This window comes from Mauremys reevesii, linkage group 1 (genome assembly GCF_016161935.1).
Source record: "Mauremys reevesii isolate NIE-2019 linkage group 1, ASM1616193v1, whole genome shotgun sequence".
NCBI classification, from domain to species: domain Eukaryota; kingdom Metazoa; phylum Chordata; order Testudines; family Geoemydidae; genus Mauremys; species Mauremys reevesii.
Genome location: NC_052623.1, coordinates 188,603,113 through 188,624,930, shown reverse-complemented (window position 1 = coordinate 188,624,930; position 21,818 = coordinate 188,603,113). Strand labels below are relative to the sequence as shown.

The window sequence follows — 21,818 nt, the reverse complement described above, 5'->3', positions numbered from 1 at the left end:
CTGAATGTCCTCTTGCTTAACGTTGTTTCGATTTTACATCCCTGCTCAATTACAGAACATGCTCCATTGAAAGTCGGGCAATGCTTCGCTATAACGTCGTTTGGCTGCCTGCTTTGTCCACAGCTGGCAGCCCTCCGCCCCCCCCATCAGCTGCCCTGTGTCTCCCCCCCACAGTGCCTCCTGCCCGCTGGCAGACCCCGCGGCTCAGTGCCTTCCCCCTCCCCCCCCCCGCGCCTCCTGCCCACGGCAATCAGCTGGCTTGTGGTGATCAGGAGGGAGGGGGGAGGAGCAAGGATGGCGCAAAGGCTTCCCCTCCCTCCCCTGCATCCCAAACACTGCAAACCAGCTGATTGTCTTGGGCAGTAGGGGGTGGGGGAGGAGCATGAATGCAGCACATCTCCCCTCCTGCCCACAGCAATCAGCTGGCTTGCGGTGTTCAGGGGGCAGGGGCGGGAGAAGGAGCCTGCGCGCCATGTCCTCGCTCCTCCCCCCTCCCTCTTGAATGCCACAAGCCAGCTGATTGCCGTGGGCAGGGAGCGGGGGGGGGGGGGTAGAGCGAAGACGTGGCATGTGGAGTAAATGGGGGGGAGAAGAGGCGCGTTAAGGGTGGTGGTTCAGGGGAAGGGGTGGTGTGGGCGGGCTGAAGGTTGAGCCCCCCATCCCTGGTGCTTGCAGAGTAGGGGAAGCTGCAGCTGCTGCTGCGCAACATGATTCTCCTAGCCTACAGCACCTTCAGCCTCCTTGCCTGCCTCACTGTCTGCAGTGCCAGTGGGCTGTGCCTGTGTGGGGTAAGGCGGGGGCACCTCCCAACTATAGTACTGTACTGTATGGGAAAAAAAATTACCCTGGAACCTAACCCCCCCATTTACATTCATTCTTATGGGGAAATTGGATTCGCTTAGCATTGTTTCACTTAAAGTCACATTTTTCAGGAACATAACTACAACGTTCAGTGAGGCGTTACTGTACTGCTGCCCTGAGGAGGCATCCAGTTCTAGGAAAGGTCATTATTATTATGCACAGCAATGACTTGTAGTGTAATATGACAGTAGGCACAGTGTTTTACTAGGCGAGTACATGCATTTTACCATACTGGCAATGTGTAGGATGCATATGGAAAATGCATATACAAGGTAATCAAGAAAAGATGTATATAATGGGGTGTATTAACAGAGGTGACAGACCAAACCTGTCTATTGGGGAACAAAAAAAAAGTAACTGGGCAAGATTTCTCAGTCTTGTACAGGAGTTCCCCCCCCCCGCCCCCGCCAGCAAAAATAATAAAATAAAACCCATCTCTGTTTACATTTGATGCGGAAAACTTAACACAAACAGTTGCACTTTTCCAGCCAGGTTCTCCCTCCCTTTGAAAAAGAGATGGGAAGAGCTATAAGAACGGCTGCCTTTGAGATGGCTGAGCTCCACCCCAATGCCATAGATTAAGGTTAAACTCCAAGGTGAGGGTTTATCTAGAGTGGTGGAATTATTTTTACTTTCCTGCTATAAACACTAACAATCCTGGGAGAAACCTTGTTGACTGCAAGTTTTTCCCTGTCATTTCATCTTGACTTCCTGTGTGCAGGTATATTAAAGTATTGCAGAAAACTGCATGGCCAGCAGTACCAAACAAACACATGTTTCTGGAAGAGCCACACCTCTTTGTTTCTTAACTCTTTATTGCCTTTCAGTTCTCTAGCATTAATGTATTATACTCCAGGAAATATTTATCCTTTACTAAACAACTTGCTACATACAGTGCTTAGCCTTTAACGGCTTACAAATGTGTAAGCCCTGTTACTTGGGACAACATCTGCAAGAGAAGTTTACTCAGTCATTTCTTGGCAAATAAAGGGCCTGAGCTTGCAGACTTTACTCATGTGAGTCAGGGTTGTAGGACTGGGCTCCTAATACAGGTTTCAGCTTTGCTCTTTTCTACAACAGACATGGTGTGCCTCAAGGTGAGCCAAACATATGTAGTCCTAGCTAAGGCAACTTCTGGCTGAGTGCCTTTATCCATGTCCTTTGATGGTGCAAATGACTGTTTTGAGTCATGGCATGTCGTTCAGTAGGTTGCCTGCACCTACACAAAACCCACAGAGCATCTGACTCTGCAAACTATGTGTCTATTTATGTACATGAGACATGCAATTCACTGGTGCGTTAAGAAGTTTAATCTAAATGTTTTACTCTTATGAGGGAGTACCTATGGTTGCTAGTAACTTTGGATGTATAACAACAGATAGAATTAATCTGACTATTCCATGTGATTTTGTATCTTCATGTTTCCCAACAGTGACCATCCCTGCTGTCTTTTCTGTTTACAATCTAGATGACTGATATTATAGAGCACTAAACTCTTTGTTTTGACTTTAACAGCCTAGAAGGGAGTTTGAGCTGCCCTAAAAAGCCAGCCAGAGATTCACCCGATGTAGAGGAATCCCTCAGTGTTGTAAAGCATAGACGCACAGGGCCAGAAACTTGCACCACCAGCTTCCCCCATCCGGTGTAGAGGGCGAGCTAGGGCTGGAAGGCACTGTGCTTCAGTTGTCCTGGACTGGTGGAGCTGCTGGTACAAGTTACAGAAACTAGATGACCATTAGGTCAGGGAAGGTGGAAAGGGGCCTCACACCCGCTGGCCTCCCAAACAGCTGCACAGACTGAGGTCAGCACAGAAGAGGATCAAGCTCCTTGTCTTTGTATTTCCTATAAAGCACCAGCTGTACTTCTGGCATAGCAACAGCAGCTTAAAAAAAAGAAAACTATACAGGATCTTTGTATACAACATATGTTATAAATATGATGTTTAGATACAACATATCATAGAATAAAATATTTGCAAGTGGAACAAATTTAAAACGAGTAGCAACTATCTGCATCTGCAATATATTTCTAAGACAAATGGATCTCCTCACATATTTTGAAATCACAAGATATATGCAGTTCCTGGTGTCAGGGCTCAGAGTACTATATTGCATAATATATCACCCCAACCTATCAGTTTAAATTCAGTTTTGTGTGTGTGTGTGTGGGGGTGTGTGAGAGAGAGGGGGGGATTTGAGTTTTTGTTTGTTTAAGGGATGAAGCAGGGAATTTTTCATGGGCAAAATCAGGGTGTGATCACCAGCAGGGATCAGAAAATATTTTACTGCATGGTACTAAATTGCCTGGTTAAATATACTTCAAAGGTTAAGTCTGTCTTTTCCCCTAAAAGTAAGATTCCCTATTTTCTGGCTGCAACTGATGCTGTATTAAGAAGCTTATACGGGTATTTTTTTTAATTGGACATTTTTAGGGCTCAAAAGGCTATAGGAGAGAATTTCTCTCTAAAATGAGGCCATTTAACAAGTGAAGAGGCTAAATCTCTGCAGTTTAGATATCACCTCCTCTGTTCCATAGTTTACTCTGAAATAAAATATTAAAAATGTAGTAATATAACGTAGAAAGCTCTTGTCCATATCTTTACTTAGACCAGCTTAATTTGGCCTGAGAATGATAAATTCAAACTGCTAATTGGACACCTTGTCCCTATGCTTGTTTTCGTCCTCCTTAACCCTACAGGACCCATACTAAGGTACAACCATGTCTCCGCAATACCCTACGAGTCAATCCTGCATATTACTCTCCCTCCAGGAAGGAAAGACTCCATACCTTTATTAAGGTCTATCCTGCCCTCCTGCTGGTCCTATTGCTAGCTTCTTTGGTCCAGGATGTAGATGAACTAAGCCTGGTTTCTGGATATCAGGTCAGTTTAATACCTAACCACCCACTGGTACCCTAACTAAGGCCATGTCTACGCTACCAGCTAAATGGGCACCGCTGCAATCAATGCAGCGGTGTCCATTTAATGGATTTGCTGAAGACAAGCTAAGTTGATGGGAAAATGTCTCCTGTAGACACCGCTGTAAGTCGACCTAAGTTATGTAACTTACATAACTTAGATCAATTTACAGCATTAATGTAGACCAGCCTTAAAATGAGTGTTTATAAATAAAAGATAAAATTATCATGGCACTTAAAAGCCTAACTCACTTCTGAAAATGGGCCTGATGCATTTTGACCGTCCTCATGCCCAGACATCTACGAAACAAAAATCCTAGTCATCCAAATGGCAGTTGCCCAATGAGGACCACTCCTAACAGAAGGGATGACGGGCACTTACTGGAAGGCAAAGAACGCTTTTGGACTAAGCCAAGTGGGTAAACTCCTTCCTAACCTTAAATCTGGTGACCAGTAGTTTCTGGTGTGTACCATTGTAATAGCAAAGGGGGAAGAGCCAGACCTGTGCTGGCAACTCTGGAGCAAGAACACTTCCACTCTGGGATGATCAATCCCAGAAGCAGTGGAATCTCGCTTTGAATGTGGAGTCAGAGTGTCGAGCAGAAGAGGGGAGGTCAGGGGTTCTGGAGATAGCTGCTCCTGGGGCTTGGGCCTCAGGGGGAGGTATGTGATAGGCGGCGGGGCGGCAGAAACACAGAGCAGCCCCCACAATATTTCTATTGAGGAGGCACAAACCCACTTGTCACCGTGTTCCCACACCTGCCTAAGACCCAGCTCCCAAAGTAAGGTGGGAGAAAAGGGTAATGCTTAGCTAAATAGTGATGGATTGGGAGACTGCCATTCCTGTGGTCCTCAGGCACCATACAACTCTACTCCTGGACAAGGAACTTGAGATGGGAGGGACAGAGAACACATGAGGCACCCGTGCACTGGGAGTCAGGAAGCTGCCATCCACAACATCCCGACCAGAGCCAGTCTTCTCTTCAGTGTGAACTACCCTGCTCAAAAGCAAGCTTTCAAGTAACATTTGCCCTTTTTAAAAACAAACAAACAGAGTATTGTAGTCTGAGGAATGTTCAAGGACATCTCTTCTGCTGCCTGCATTTCTAGAGAAACACCTTCTACAGGTTTTATGTTATCTGATTTAAAAAACAAAGATGATAACCTTTGAAGCAGCCCAAAGTGAAATATGCCACAAGTAGCTTTAAATCAAATATCCTCGAGGCAGGTACTGAAGCTGAATCTGGCTTTAACCAGATGGGGGGAACCCCTCTGCTATTAGCTTTTCTCCTGCTGATATTTAGAGGAATGTTCAAGGACACATCAGCTGCTGCCTGCATTTCTAGGTAGTAGATTTTGGATCTAAAATTTACTGGCCAGCTAGAAGAACAATACTGCAAAACCAATTTAGCTCTCGCAGCTGAGCCTCACTTAACTGGAATTATTTATCCTTTCAGCTTGTAGAAATGGGTCTATTGTGGCCTTCTAGGCCCATACACCAAAAATAACTATAAAACCACACACGTATCAGCAGAACTAGTGTCAACTAAAAATAATAAAGAACTCCATCATCAAACCACCCCCTTGGGAGAAGCCTGAGTAAAGACAGCACATTGCACGGTCTCTGAAAGCCAACATACCAAGAGTGGAAAGTAAAGGCTAGAGTCCCCTGAGAATGCCTCCCATACAAAATGTACAAATCCATGGGCTATTGACTTGAACTCCGCCGTTCTCTGTCGTCAGGGGTAATAACTGAGAATGAAATATACTAGATGTATAACAAACCTCCTTCAGGTAATTTTTGTATCTATATAATAGGTCTATAAATCTAGCTAACAAATTTCTCGTCAATGTGTGTTGGGGCAGAGACACGGTAAAAAAGCGTTCCTTTTCAGAAAGCTCTCTAAATGTGCATTTTCAGCCAATAGAAAAAGAACTGAGGCAGTCACAGATGGCTAGTGAACTCACCTTCATGTTTTACTGAAGCTGTGGATATTATGGAAAGATGTAACCCTGGCTGTCTTTTCATGACAGTCTTTTCTTCGTCTCCTCAGACATGTACCTCTCTGGAGTGGCGGAGTGCCTGCTGGGGTAATTTTCAGGGATTAGTGACTGCTCCAGGTTTCCTCGTCCGTAACAAAAGAACATCTTCAAGCAAAAATGTGACAACTGTGTACAATAAGCATTCTCAAACTGTTTGATGTTTTAGCCTGGATGGGCTCTTATGGGAGATAGTGCCTCAGGGACACCACCCCTCACATTTGTGATAGTCCGACCCATCTCCCCTCCCACCTCTGTAGCAACTATAGCAATTGCTTACATGGAATAATAATAATGGGAAAGTATTTATGCATGCCTGTTTCTTTGTGTGTGTGTGTGTGGGGGGCTGAATTAGTCATGCTGTGTTTGCTCTTTATTTCATCTCCCTCTGCCATCTGTTCTGATCCAGAAGAGAAAAAACAAGGAGGAGAGACAGGTCCTGTTAACCAACCAGCACTCCATGAAAATTCAGCAAGTATTCCATGGATCACTGTTTGTGAAACCTGGATCTATGTAAACCACCTGATTTACTTTATACTGTGTAGGAGGCTGCCCCTCATAATTCTCAACTGAAGTGGAACAGGGATGGTTGAAGAGTGGACATACCATAAAACATCTTGATTTATGCTGTAAAGCAGTTTTTCAAACGGGGTTGTGAACCTGAGGGGATCATGAAAGGCACTGAAAATTTACTACCATCTAAAGCAAATATTTTTTTCTCCCCACTCCCAACCTTATCCTTCATGTTCACGTATCTTCTGTCAACCTCTTGAGCACACACACACACACAACTTCAACAGGCTTAGCATTGGTGCTACTGTACAAGAGTAAAAAAAAAAAGTAACGGGGTTGCGAACACTTGCCTTCGAATAAGGGGTCACCAACCTGCGAAGGGTGAGAATGGTGGTGTTAAGGAAAGATGGTCCTTTTTAGTCAAATATTTTGGTGAAACATCTACTCTGTGACTTTTATAAGACATGTGCACCCACTGCCTAATTCACATTAATAATTCACATCTAGTCACGTTTGACATCATGCTGCCAACAATCAACTGAACACATTTGAGTCTTGGCTCCTTAAAACATATGTTTCAGGCTATGCCAGAAGTTTTTTTTTTTTTTTTGGTCTGATCTATAAAAACTTGGGCAGTTTAAATCATAGAATCATAGAATATCAGGGTTGGACGGGACCTCGGAGGTCATCTAGTCCAACTCCCTGCTCAAAGCAGGACCAATCCCCAACTAGGTAAAAAAAAAAGGAATAGGTAATAGGTAACTAAATCATCCCAGCCAGGGCTTTGTCAAGCCTGACCTTAAAAACCTCTAAGGAAGGAGATTCCACCACCTCCCTAGGTAACCATTCCAGTGCTTCACCACCCTCCTAGTGAAAAAGTTTTTCCTAATATCCAACCTAAACCTCCCCTGCTGCAACTTGAGACCATTACTCCTTGTTCTGTCATCTGCTACCAATGAGAACAGTCTAGATTCACCTCTCTGGAACCCCCTTTCAGGTAGTTGAAAGCAGCTATCAAATCCCCCCTCATTCTTCTCTTCTGCAGGCTAAACAATCCCAGTTCCCTCAGCCTCTACTCATAAGTCATGTGCTTCAGCCCCCTAATCATTTTTGTTGCCCTCTGCTGGACTCTTTCCAATTTTTCCACATCCGTCTTGTAGTGTGGAGCCCAAAACTGGACACAGGACTCCAGATGAGGCCTGACCAATGTCGAATAGAGGGGATCTGCTGGCAATGCCCCTACCTATACAGCCCAAAATGCCGTTAGCCTTCTTGGCAACAAGGGCACACTGTTGACTCATATCCAGCTTCTTGTCCACTATAACCCCTAGGTCCTTTTCTGCACAATTGCTTCCTAGCCATTCGGTCCCTAGTCTGTAACAGTGCATGGGATTCTTCTGTCCTAAGTGCAGGACTCTGCACTTGTCCTTGTTGAACTTCATCAGATTTCTTTTGGCCCAATCCTCTAATTTATCTAGGTCCCTCTGTATCCTATCCCTACCCCCCAGCATATCTACCACTCCTCCCAGTTTAGTGTCATCTGCAAACTTGCTGAGGCTGCAGTCCACGCCATCCTCTAGATCGTTAATGAAGAGCTTGAACAAAACTGGCCCCAGGACCAACCCTTGGGGCACTCTGCTTGATACCGGCTGCCAACTAGACATCACATAACACCTCGCCTGACTGTGGATGCGAGGGAGGAATTGTTTGCAGGCTACTCTGACTGCTCTCAGCTCTCACTCATTGATGTGAAGCATGGACTTGTGAGGGGACCATATCCCTTAGGGGAATCATAACTAGCAGGTCAAAACTGTGTTTACCCTGAAATAGTTGTCTACAGACCTGGCTGTGAATTGTCTGACTCTTTGTAAACAAGGTTATGTAAGTACTCATGGCCACATGGCCCAACAATGCAGGCAGGACTGTATGGACATTATAGGGCTCAAATGGATTTGCTGTATGAGCCCAGTATGCAGGGGAAACTGTCCTCTGATAAGTAAGCCTTGGCTGTAACAGTGTCCAGCCTTGTTCCTGATGAATTCTGTCAATTGAGAAGATACCAGGGTGGACTTCACCAGATTCATTATGAGGCCACGCCTCTCAAAAAAAATGGCAAAGCACAGAGATTGCTTCCTGGTAAGATGGCTTACCCTGAAGGAACTATCACCCTCTGCTGATGAAAGCGAGCTGCTACCACCAACACTGCCTTGGTAAACACTTGGTGCCAGTAAGAACCCAAAGGACAGAACTCCGTACTGGTAGTGCTTTTTGACAGTCATAAATCTCAGTAATCTCCTCTGTGCCAGATGTCAAGAATCTCCTCTGTGCCAGATGAATGTCTACATGAAAGTAGGCACCTTTGAGATCAAGGACTGTAAATCAACTATCTGAATCTAGCAGCAAAGAATCCTGTGGCACCTTATAGACTAACAGACGTTTTGCAGCATGAGCTTTCGTGGGTGAATGCCCACTTCGTCGGATGCAAGAGTCTGAATCTAGTGATGAGATAATGGATGACAGAGTTATTATTCTGAATTTTAAGCAGCGGATGAATTTGCTCAGTTCCCTGAAGTCTCCCTCAAGTAGAACCTCTTTCCCCTTGCTGCCAGAAGGTACTAGTTCCATCATCCCCAGGTTGAGGAGTGACTACCCCCTGCAGGAGGGCTGCCTGAAACAGGACGCAGTAGAGAAAGTTAGGAGTTGGGGAGGAAAGAAAACTGAAGGGTGATTCCTGAGGAGACAACCTCTAGTACCCATCTGTCCTCTGTAATTCCTGTCCAGGCAGATAGGTAGTGGGAAAGTGAACCTCCTAAGGGAGGGGAAACAACAAAGGGGTTGTGCAGATGTGGAGGAACAGCTGATGCACAGCTCTCAAAAGGTTCCATCACAACCCTGGTTTGAGGGTGGCAGTGGAAGATGGTTAATTGTGGGCACCCTTTCTGTGTGTTCTCTGATGCTCATGTGGTAGTTCATACCGCAGCTGGGGATAAAAGGCCAGGGGAGGGGCCAAGCTGGTCATCCAAACTTGGTTTGCTGGGTTTTCACTTGATTGCAACTGTGTAAATACCCAGTGATCACCATGTGGCTCCAAGTCCTCCAAGGAGTAGAGAGACTCATCTGTCTTTTTAGCACTGAATTGCACTCAGACAGGCCTTCTACCGCTGTTTGAAGCGCATCCTCAGAATTCCTGAGGGCATCAGATCTCGCCACCATATCTGCTGCATCTAGAACAGTCTTAAGCACCAGTCTCGCTACTAGCTTTCCTTTATCACGTTGGGCCTGGGACAGCTCTCTGATGTCCTGAGGCACTTATCGACGAAGGTGACCGGCTTGTCATGATGGTAAAAATCATATTTGGCCATCAGAACTTGGCAGTTTGAGACTCTGAACTGCAGAGAGGCTGAAGAATACACCTTCCTGCCATTGAGGTATCAAGCCTCTTCACTTCTCTCTCACGCAGCTTAGATCTGGGTTATCCTTAGCTGCATACCACCCCTACTTGGGAGATGGTTGAGAAAATAAGCACTCTGACCCTTTTACAGGTATGAAATGTCTATTTTCATCCCACTTGGACACTGGTGGAATTGTGACACGTGTCTGCTAGAGAGCCCTGGCAGGTTCGAGGGTGGCCTCATTAACAGGAAATGTCACTCTGCTCGGGCTCAAACTATGCAAGATGTCCAGTAACATGTGTGGTGCCTCCTGGACATATTCCAAGGGAATTTTAAGTGACTCTGCCAGTCTCTTGACTAAGTCCCGGAAGGCCGAGGATCACCGGGGCCTGATGGGAAGCTGGAAGCACTGCCTTGTCCAGGGCATAGACTTCTCCTACTCCTGTTGCTCTTCTTCCTCATGGGGATGAAGCTGTGGTTCCTGACAAGGCTGAGAAAGCTCCTCTTCCACCCTGGAACCCTAAGTTTGCTTGGGTCCCCTATGCCACCAAGTGTATTTTGGATAGTAATCCAGTGGATCTTCTGTGACCCAGTACTGCTCCTACAGGATCTTATAACCAGTCAGCACCAGGCCCCAGGGGTAGAGTACCAATGAGTATAGGGGGATAGTCTCTCAGATGGGAGTGGTAAGAAATCCTGGAGACTCCCAATATTATGTCTAGGCTCCATCCTCTCAAGAGATCCTTTGGGGCATAGTCTATGGCTGGGTGTGACGGAGCGATTCTGGCGGGACCCAACTGAGAGTGCCAAATCAGGACCAATTGCTCAAACAGGGCAGTTACAGCCCTAGGCTGGGGTTTTTCCACCTCTAAGGCAAACCAAACCAGCCAGACAAAAAGGACTTTGGTCTCACCCCACTGGCTTACCACAAGTCACACAAGCAATTTCCTTAGACACTCCAGTCTCCCAGTATCACCACCAGTGCACTCGTCCTGGGGATAAATGGTTATGAAAACCAACACCCCAATAAAAGAAAAAGGTTCTCTCAATCCCAAAGGTCCAAGCCCCAGACCCAGGTCAATATACACATCAGATCTTACCCACAAATCACGCTGTTGCCAATCCTTTAGAATCTAAAATCTAAAGGTTTATTTACAAAGGGAAAAAGGTAGAGAAGAGAGGTAGAATTGGTTAAATGGAATCAATTACATACAGTAATGGCAAAGTTCTTAGTTTAGGCTTGCAGCAGTGATGGAATAAACTGCAGGCTCAATTTAAGTCTCTGGAATGCATCCCCCGCTGGGATGGGTCCTCAGTCCCTAGTGTAGAGCTTCAGTTTGTAGCAAAGTTCCTCCAGAGGTCAGAAGCAGGATTGAAGACAAGATGGAGATGAAGCATCAGCCTTATATAGGCTTTTCCAGGTGTAAGAATCTCTTTGTCTTCACTGTGGAAATTTACAGCAAGATGGAGCCTGGAGTCACATGGGCCAGTCCCTGCATACTTTGCTGAGTCACAAGGCGTGTCTGCCTTCTTTCCATGGGTCCATTGTGTAGCTGACGGTCCTTAATGGGCCATCAAACAGGCTAGGCAGAGCTAACACCAGCTTGTCTGGGAGGCTTCCCCCAGAAGCACAGCACAAACTTGAAATACAGACAGCATAATTATAATCAGCAACCCAGAACCTGGTCTTAGACACCTTATATGACCCCCTTTACTTAGGATTTGGAGCCACTACAGGACCTTCGTTGCAACCCATGTTCTATATGGTCCCCATTTATATCAATAACGTCACACTGGGGGACTTCCACCTCTGGGGATTCTGATCCTGGATCTAGAGAAGGCAGTGATGACCTGCCTCTACTTGTTGATGGTACTAGAGACAATCTAGCTCAACCCTTACATGTGAATGGGGACAGAGGGGCACTATGGACTGCATCCGCTACCGATATCTCTAAGTGCTGTTGAGTTGAGTCTAGAGAGAAGAGATTACTCTAGTTCCAGCAGCGATAGGACGGTCTTCTGGAGCTGAGTAGTGAGCTGGAGTCAATGAAGTAATTTCCACATCTCGGGCTGCTGAAGTAGAAGGTGCCAAATCCAGCAGTACCAACAAGGGTTTAGGTGCCAAGGAAGCAGCCCCGGTCCTGGAAGATGCTGCGATTTTCCCTTCTGAAGTCTCAGTACAGTCCTTCCTGGTAGCAGATGGTCCTGCTCCAGATCAAGAAGCTCCCATTGACTTAAATTTGGGACAGCAAAATCTGCCCCATATTAGAGACCTTGGACAGGGAACCTTTCCTTTTGTACATATGGGAACACTTATGTCTCTGAGAGCTGGAGGAGGAGTGGAGGTCTTCAGATCACCTGGGATCAAAACAGAAAAAGGGTCATTCCTACCTTCTTCATGCCAAGGTACTGGGGATCTCCCTGGATAAAAGCTGTTCCCTACCTTCTTGGGTTCCTCCATGAGAAACTTAGAGCCTCATTCAAGTGGCAACAAATTAGCCCTATTTACACAACAAATCGCACAGGCAACCGTGTAACTGGCAAAGATCCATATATTTCAGTCTACAGAATTAGAAAGCTGCACTTTCAAAATATTGACTGGCCCTACAGAAAGATACTATTGTATCCTTTGCTCACCAAGATACCATAAAGCTGCTCTCATAAGTAGTCCATTAGGGTCACAAGCAAAAAAGAGCATGCCAGTATTCAACTATTCTGTGCAAAACAGGAGAACATTAAGCAGCGTATGGTTAACCACGGAAAATGTCAAAGTTAACATTGCATGTACAATCCCAACTTTGCTCCTTTAATGCTTATGCATTATGATAATCTGTAAAGATTACATAACAACTCTCAAATTGTATCATACAAGTGTGTCATTTTATTTACCCTAACCTCATCAAAATTATCTAATATCTCTCCATTGACTTGGACTTTTTATATGTTGGTAAGCATGCCTCTCTCGCTATGGTGTCCATTTTACAGGTTTTGTCCACATTGATGTGAGGCAGATGGGGATATGGTGATATCAAAATATGAACACTGTGTTAAACACTAGTCTGAACTTGCATTCTAGACAGCTGCCCTGCTTGGGAAAGCTGTTTGATGCCTTGCAGAAGGCCCATCAATGAGAGCAATCTGGAGCTACAGCCTTTGAATGAGACTCACCTATAGAATTGGCTGTGAAAAATGTTGAGGTTTTGGAAAAGTCCCACCCTACCCGAGATGAAAAGCCAAAATGCTGATTTTTTTTGTGGAAGTGAAATTCCAAAATTTTGTTTCAGAAAGGATGACATGTTCTGATCCTGGGAATGTTTCCCAAATGAACTATGTTTCCCAAGGGACCTGGGTGCCTGAAAGCCTGTGCTGCCTGGGAAGCAGCTGGGTGAGCTGGCCAAAAACCAGGCAGGTTTCTGTCAAAAGTTTAGTCAAAAATCTCCACATTCCTGTAGAGCATTTAGATTTCAACAAATTGGCATCTTCCAACCAAGAGGGAGTGTCTGTTAAGAAATTCTTCTGCTACTCCTGTGTTCCTTGTCTTCCTGCCTTGTTACCCCTGAAGGAGTTAAACTAGTAACCTGCGGGGCCATGGCCTAGGTGCAACTTTGGAGAGTTGTGTGTAAGCAACTGAGAGTGGGGTTGGGGGGAGGCTCAGGAGGTCTCCCACTGGAGGTCTAACCCACCTTGATGGTGCATCCCATGTCCCCAGGAAGGGAGTTAGACAAGTGGTCTGAGCCTGAGAATGTGCCTGAGAGGGACAGTGCTAAAAACAGTGATTAGGGTTTGCTTCCTGGAAAGCAATTCTTCGCTGCTCTCATGTGCTTTTTTGGTACATTAAGGTCTAGTCTATGCTACAAACTTGCCAGTATCATGGTGTCTGTTAGGGGTGTTGTCATAACTATAAAGGGAAGGGTAACAACCCTCCTGTATATAATTCTATAAAATCCCTCCTGGCCAGAGGCACCAAAATCCTTTTATCTGTAAAGGTTAAGAAGCTCAGGTAACCTGGCTGACACCTGACTCAAAGGACCAATAAGGGGACAAGATACTTTCAAATCTTGGGGGGGAGGGAGGCTTTTGTTTTGTGCTCTTTGTTTTGGTGGTGTTCGCTCTTGGGACTAAGAGGGACCAGACATCAATCCATGTTCTCCAAATCTTCCTGCACAAGTCTCTCATATTTCAAACCTTGTAAGTAACAGCCAGGCAAGGTGTGTTACTTTTATCTTTGTTTTCTCAACTTGTACATCTTCCTTTGCTAGAGGGAGGTTTATGCCTGTTTTGCTGTAACTTTGAAACTAAGACTAGAGGGGGTTCCTCTGGGCTCTCTGAATCTGATTACCCTGTAAAGTTATTTCCATCCTGATTTTACAGAGATGAACTTTACCTTTTCTTTTAATAAAATTCTTCTTTTAAGAACCTGATTGATTTTGCATTGTTTTAAGATCCAAGGGTTTTGGGTCTTTGTTCACCAGGACTAATTGGTGAGGGTATACTCTCAAGCCTACCCAGGAAAAGGGGTGTAAGGACTTGAGAGGGAGGAATTAGTCTCTAATCTGCCCAGGAAAGGGGGGATTAGGGACTTGAGAAATATTTGGGGGAAGGCAGAGTTCCAAGTGGCTCTCCCCTAAGATTTGGAACACGCTTGGTGGTGGCAGCTTACTGTTACCCTAAGCTGGTAAATAAGCTTGGGGGTCTTTCATGCGGGTCCCCACATCTGTACCCTAAAGTTCAGAGTGGGGAAGGAACCCTGACAGGTGTGATTGATTGAATTTACAACATTTCTATACTGCCAAAAGCCCTAGTGCAGACACAGTTACACTGACATAAAGATGCTTTTGCTGATGTAGCTTATTTCTCTCCGGAAACAGATGGGAAATGCTACAATTATGATGGATAACTCACATTCTAATTCATGGAAGTATCTTTTGTACAAAAAGTTTGCTTTTAAGAGAACTAATACCAGCAGGATAGCACTAAAAATGGTATCTGAATGTAGACCAAAGAAACGGGTAGGAATTGTTTTCTACAGGAACTTTTCTGTATTAATCTCACTTCTGGGTATGTCAGGCCTTCTGTTGGAGACACTTTGATTATTAAAGTGGGCCCTTTAAGCTTCTAGTGCTTGGTGAACTCATTTTCATTTCTGATAGGAAAATAACAGACTGTCACACACAGCCTTTTCCTTTGCATAATTTTCTAACATACTTGTGACACATGGCAGAGATGACAGTGAAAGATTTAAAATTTAAGCTGATGATTCAGAATTAATAATGAGAAAACTTTATTATTGTCTTGGGGATTCAAAACAGGTTGCTGATTGTCTAACACCATTTGCACAACTTTAAATGGCACACACACAAACCAAGAAAACTGCTTCAGTAGAGCTGCTAAAATCTCAAATCATTTTATAGCCATCGGATAAAACGACCTCTAGAAGTGTATTGCAAGTTTTTATACTTTTTTTTATATACTAGGAATCTTACTAATGTGATCTTTTAGAAGATTGCCAATATGCTGCAATAGCAAAGCCTTTAAATACTTCAAGACAAGAAAGCTTAAATTCTGCTTTACGTTCTGACTGCCAAAGATGCCTGTAGACAGCTTTCCCACACCCTTTTAAGCTGCCTAAGTACAAAATTCTTGAGTAGTCTGATGCTTTTATCTTTAGATTTACTGAAGACTTTCAAAACTTGTTGCATATGAAAATACTAATGTGAAGAAATGATTATTTCACAAGCTTTGTTTTTTCTTGACATTAGAAGCTAAAAAGAATCAACATTTTCTATACTGCACAATATTTCTTTGAAATGCTTCACTTTGTTGCAAGACAGAACACACAAGTTTCACAAGTTTTACAGCTGCTGATTACAGAATAAAGGAAGAAGTTGAGGAGATGCTTGAGAAAAATTAGAAACTTACAAAACAGACGATTTGTAGTAAGACTTGTTTTGGGTATTACAATAGCACCTACTGGCCTCTGTAAGGATCAGGGCCCCACTCTAAGGCCATGTCTACACTACAGACTTTGGTTGATGCAAATTAAGTCTGCATAAAGTTCCTGCAATTAGTATATTGCTTGTGCACACTTGGTTCCTTGTGGTGGCAGTGTGTGTACTCACTAGGAGTGCTTGTGCCAATGTACCATGGGTAGGTATCCCAGTGTGCAACCTGCCAGGGCAGTGTGGTTTGGGAAGTTTTGGCAATGCATGGTGGGACAGAAGCGAGTTACGCAGGAGTGATTGGGAACAAAGGGTCAACTTCCCAGCATGCAATTGTCTCCATCCCATAATGTCCTCAATAAGTTTGGTGCCTTTGTTAAATATCCCATGAACCCGCATGGCCTTCCTTGCTGTCCACGATCTCTGACAGAAGCCTGGAGTCTGCACAGCTCTGCATGATTGTTTATAAGCATTGCAGGCACAGGGCGTGTGATCCTCTGGAGTTTGCAGAGCCATAAGAAGAACCTCTTAGTTCTTAGTGTAGAGCATGACGATTTCTTTGAGGACAGATTGCTCTGGGACACAGCAAGAATCAATTCAAAGTTATCGGTGGCATTCTCAGAGCAGCTGCAGATGGTGCAGTGCTGCTTCTGGGCCTCAGAAACTTGGAGTGACTGGTGGGATCACACCGTAACACAGGCTTGGAATGATGAGCAGTGGCTGCAGAACTTATGGATGCTCAGGGACAGGAGAATGAGAGCTGCACTGACAATGGAGATGCGAGTGGCGATCGTACTGTGGAAACTTGAAGTACTGGATTGCTCCTGGTTAGTGGGAAATCATGTTGGAGTTGGAAAATCCACTGTGGGAGCCATTGTCAGGCAATAAATAGTTTTCTGCTATGCAGGACGGTGATTCTTGGCAAAGTGCAGGACACGGGATGGATTTGCAGCTATGGGGTTCCTGAACTGTGGTGGAGCAACAGACAACCCACACATCCCTATTTTGGCACCAAACCACCTTGCCACAAGGGTACATCAGAAGAAAGGGCTACTTTTGTATGTTTATTCAAGTATTGGTGGATTACCAGGGACAATTCATTGCTGGCTGGTCAGGGAAGGGGCATGAAGCTTGCATCTCTAAAGAACACAGAAAGCTACAAGGAGGGTGGATTACCACTGACAATGTTGAAATGCCCAAAGTGATCCTGGGGACCCAGAATCCTCCTTGCTCATGAAGCTCTATATCAGCCACCTTGACAGCACCAAGGAAAGAGTCAACTATAGAAGAACCTCAAAGATACAAACACCAGAGTTATGGACTGACCGGCCAACCAGAAACCATGAGGAACTGGAAGTAACCAATCAGGCAGCAGCAGCGAAAAAAAAAAAAAGGTACTGTGTCTGTATTGCATCTTAAAGGTAGGCACATCTGGGCTGTCTGTCCCCATCCCCATCCCTTACTCCCTCCAGAGTAGGGTGACAAGATGACCCAATTTTATAGGGACAGTCCCAATATTTGGGTTTTTTTTTTACATAGGCTCCTATTACCCCCTGTTCCGATTTTTCACACTTGCTGTCTGGTCACCCTACCCCAGGCACGGAGCAGCCACTTACAGGTAAGAGGTGGTGAATGCTGTTTTCCCCTCTCCCTGCACCTGATGCAATGTGGAAGAGTGGCAGGAGGTATGAAGGGAGGTGCTATAATAGAGTTCTCCACAGACTGCAAAAGAAGGTGAGTCTATGATTGTTGAACATGTAGGGCCACAAGAATCTGCAGCATCTGTGATTCCCAATTATGTCCTGGTGCATCTCCCTCTTCTCCTTCTGCTGGGACTCTGGGGCCTTTCTCCAGTCTACTTTTCCAAACTGTCTGCAATATTCACCCTCCAAACCTTTGTGCACTGTTTTACAGGATCTCATTGAACAAGTCATCCCTCATCCTTTTCTTTCTCCTCTTTATCTGGCTCAGACATTCCATAACTGTGGAGAGGGGAAATCCCTCAAGGCTGCAATGGCAGCAGCTGCAGATAAAACACCTGCAGGTACCATTGTTAGTACTGTCACAACAAAAGTCAAAAGCTAAGATTCAGAACTTCCTTCCCTTGCTCCCCTAAAGTTTTACACAAGGTATGCTTATTGTCACTTCTGCTTTGGAGTGCTTGTGCCCAGCACCACTCAGAGCACCAGCCATGCTGAGTATGGCCTGCCAGCAGTGAGGAAAATGAGGGAATTGCTCAATTGCATGAAACTATGAGTATAGGGTAATGGCAGTGAATACTGGCACCATTTCCCACAGACCGGGATGATTCTACTGCTCGCTCACTTCGGAAGGTAACAAAAGCAAAGGGAGCACAATTGCTGCTGGTGTCCTGAAGCCACACAGGTCTATATGCTGCGTGACTGTGTTCCTTTCCCTGCACTGGGCTCGTGCACGGTGACTGACTGCACTGGTGTGGAGTCTCAAACAGGTCCTGGTTCACAGCACATCTGCACCTCCCAATTTGCATGTCAACCATCCTCCACCTCCTCGCTGTTCATGCCACAGGCCCATGACTCAGGCTCCACAGTGGTCTGTGGGATGGTAGTGGGGTCTCTGCCACATGTGGCACATGGCTCAGCACTAGATTGACTGTTGGCCTCCGTGGCCTTCTGTTATATGCCTGCCACAGTTCCTTCGCTTTCAGGCAGCACCACTGCTGATCCCCGCCCCATCCCTTCTCTTGTCTCCCTCGTGCAATCTGCTTGTTGATGTCCACATTCCTACAGCCGATCCATAGTGGTTCTTGCACAGCCTCTTCTCGCCACAGGCCCGGGAGATCCACTGCCTCTTGTCTAGTCCAAGCTGGAGTGTGTAGCCAGCATGGTCAGCTGGGCAGTTGCATACCAGCCTGTAGAGCTGCTAGGTGTGCTCACCAAGCTGGGCAATCAGGAAAAGGAATTTCAAAAATTCATGGGGCTTTAAAGGAGAGGTGGCCCTTCCGCTCTCTGTGACCCTGGGGGAGTGGAGGTCACAACTGTGAGCAGAGCAGTCAGCATCGGGTATCGTGGGACAGCTATTGGAGGACTATTAGGGTTGACATTATAACATAGTGTCTTCTCTTGCATTGTGTTGACCTCAGTACACATCGACTATGGCTCAGTGCCACTCGGGGAGGTGGTGGTACTGCGTTGCTGTAACAGGGTACATACGTTGGCAGGAGACATATTTAAGTGTAGACACATGCACAACTATGTTAACACAAAGTGGCTTATGTCAATATACCTTTGTAGTGTAGACCAGGCCTAAGAAACACCTAGTCCCTGCTCCTAAGATCTAACAATCTAATTTGCATGTCAGGTTTCTAAGGGAGGTAGCAACTGCAGTCACTCAACCATGGCTGCTTTTTAAGAAAACAAAACAAACGAACAAACAAAAAAAGCCCTCGGGGCATTGGAAAAGAACAAATGTAGTGACTCCAGGTTTGTTTGTTTTTTAATCTTGTAACTTCAGCCCTTGGTAAAATAATTGATTAAACGAGAGAGATCTTTGAACTTCAGTATACTGGAACCATGTTTAACAGACAATATGGATGTGTCAACAAATAAAATCAACTAATGCTGCAAGGCAAAGTTGAATGCTCTTTCATTATGGAACAGCAAAATTAGGACACAATTTAATAGGCATAGTGGCAGAAGTGGGGTGAAGTATCGCAGGGGGAAGGTCTAGTACACCTACTAAAATGAATTATGGTTGTAAGTGCTTTGAAGGTATTCCTCTAACAGTACCACAAAATTAAACTTCACATACATTCTGAAGCGTCCAAGAAAATACAATGTTAGCATGTCTGGAAATGAACAATTAAGGGATCCCGCCAGTTCTATCCTGCCATATAATCCTTCATTACTCCACCTAATTTGAGCATTGCCAATCCTAAACATTCAATCATGAGATTTTAAAACAAAAATTTTGGGTTCTCTTCATTTGTCGTCTCGTTTCTGATCCTTTAGTATGCATTTGGTTGCATTTTCAAGCTTTTACCCACAACCAGGAGCAGGGCTGGCTGCAGCGTTTTTCCGCCCCAAGCGGCGGAAGAAAAAAAAAAGCCACAATTGGGGGCACTTCAGCGGTAGCTCTACCGCCACCACTTCATTCTTTGGCGGCAATTCGGCAGCAGGTGCTTCCCTCCGAGAGGGACCCGCTGCCGCATTGCCGAAGAGCCGTACGTGCCGCCCCTTTCCATTGTCCGTGCCAAGCACCTGCTTGCTGCGCTGATGCCTGGAGCCAGCCCTGACCAGGAGAACGAGAAACTCTACCGCCTCCCCCCACCCCCCCACCCACACACACCTTCCCTGAGATTCTTCTGATCCTGGCTACAGAAGTTGGGGCTTTAAGAAAAATTATTGTAAAACGCGATAAAATTGTTAGTTGGTAACAGTGCAATTACACCACCCACCCAGCCTTAACTTTTCACCCTTGTTTTGTTATGTAATGGATATACCTTGTTGGATGCATACTCCTGATTTTATATATTTATTACTGAATGTGTAGCAAAGACTTAAAGGAATATATTCCCTGGGTACACTTGGCTATGCCAGCATTCTAGACATTCTTATAGTGTGCTGTGTGGGTGGAGTGGAAAACTTGTATCAGTATAAGTGAGCATTTTGGTGTTTATGAACTGTACTGATTACATATTTTAGATGTATGTATGTATGTATGTAATGTAATTCTTGAATGTTCATATTTTTAACTATACAATGCATAATTTTTACTATAATGACTAACTTAGAATTTATTAATGTTACCGTACCATATTGGAAATGGATCTCCTGCATAGAAAACAAGATCCAGGAGCTATCAGAGAGACAAGGTGAGATGCAGGACTGGAGGGAGACAAGTCAGGAGTGGAGAGGAAGCCCTGTGAGTCACCAGCACAGAGATGGCAGTTAAAGCCTTATGAGTGGATACTGTCCTTTAGAGCACTGGTCCCCACCATGGCGCCCGCTGGGGCATTTATGTGCGCCTGCCTAGTGTCCAGCAGGGGAGAGAAGCCGCGGCCCTGTGCCTGCCGGAGACAGAGAACTCTTGGGCTGCAGGCTGCGGGCGCTGGTGTTTTCTGTCCCTGGCAGGCACAGGGCTGCGGCTTCTCTCTGGCTTCTCCAGGGCTGCAGGCTGCAGGAGCCGGTGTTCTCAGTCCCGGCAGGTGCGGGGCTGCGGCTTAAGCCAGAGAGAAGCCGCGGCCCTGCGCCTCCTGGGGACAGAGAACTCCGGGGCTGCAGGTGCCAGTGTTCTTGGTCCCTGGCAGGCACGGGGCTGTGGCTTAAGCCGTGGCTGCCGGGGACAGAAAACTCCGGGGCTGCAGGCTTCATTCTATGTTAAAATAAGAAGAATAAATATATTTGGATCAGCAGTTCAACAATGTTTTACTTTTTAAAAATACATAAGATGAAAACTGTTTATGATATTTATTTTGTAAAAACTCCTTAATTTTTCTTACAGGTAGATAAAAAAGAGCAAATTGACATGGTAAGGTGAAAGAGTAATTGCCGAATAATTTAATTAATACCTTTTACATGTAAAATCACCCTTTTTATCTTATGGATTCATATATTATGTAATATTAAATGATGTTTTTCATATTATTTAATGTACAAATACAAAATAAGCCTTGAAAAATTGTTGGTGCCCACCACACTCTTCTGAAAATATGAATGTGCTACTGGCCACAAAAAGGTTGGGGACCACTGCTTTAGAGAGTGTCTGTAGAGGAAGAAAAGGAGTGAATAAAGGATACAGTTCTGTAGGAGGACCTACTGGAATGAGTAGCGTTATTGAAGAGAACATGGAGTGAGAGAGTCCAGGTCTTCACTACAAAATATTGCCAGCAGAGCTGTGCTACTTGGGGAGGTGGTTTAACTATAACAGCAAAAGAACTGCTTTTGCCAGTATGCACTAACCCTAACACTGCACTCTGCTAGGGGGCTTTGCTGGTATAGCTACACCAGCAGAGTTAAGTAGTGTAGCTAACCCTGAGTCATGTAAAGCAAAGAAGGACAAGATTTCAAGACGATGGGTATGAAACACAGTATCAAAGCACATAGAAAGAGTTTGAGGTTTATGCAGACCACCTGAACACTGGGAAGGTACTACCTGTCATAGATTGGCCACCTTTAAA

At 45.1% G+C, this 21,818-nt stretch overlaps 2 protein-coding genes across 16 annotated transcripts in view; one reads left to right on the top strand and one right to left on the bottom strand.

Moving 5' to 3' along the window:
• The window catches only part of LOC120406478 (cell surface glycoprotein CD200 receptor 1-like), a 59,345-nt gene extending 53,401 nt beyond the window's left edge, over window positions 1-5,944 (top strand). The window contains exon 9 of the mRNA XM_039541370.1: window positions 5,832-5,944. The gene's annotated coding sequence lies outside the window, so the exon portion shown is untranslated. The remainder of the gene's footprint in view (window positions 1-5,831) is intronic.
• Window positions 1-21,818, bottom strand: part of HTR1F (5-hydroxytryptamine receptor 1F) — a 243,398-nt gene that overhangs the window by 12,314 nt on the left and 209,266 nt on the right. The window contains exon 3 of one of the 15 annotated variants that reach the window (XM_039541333.1): window positions 5,746-5,863. The exons of 13 other annotated variants lie outside the window; for them this stretch is intronic. The gene's annotated coding sequence lies outside the window, so the exon portion shown is untranslated. The remainder of the gene's footprint in view (window positions 1-5,745; window positions 5,864-21,818) is intronic. One more of the 15 variants, XM_039541352.1, reaches the window with a different exon arrangement.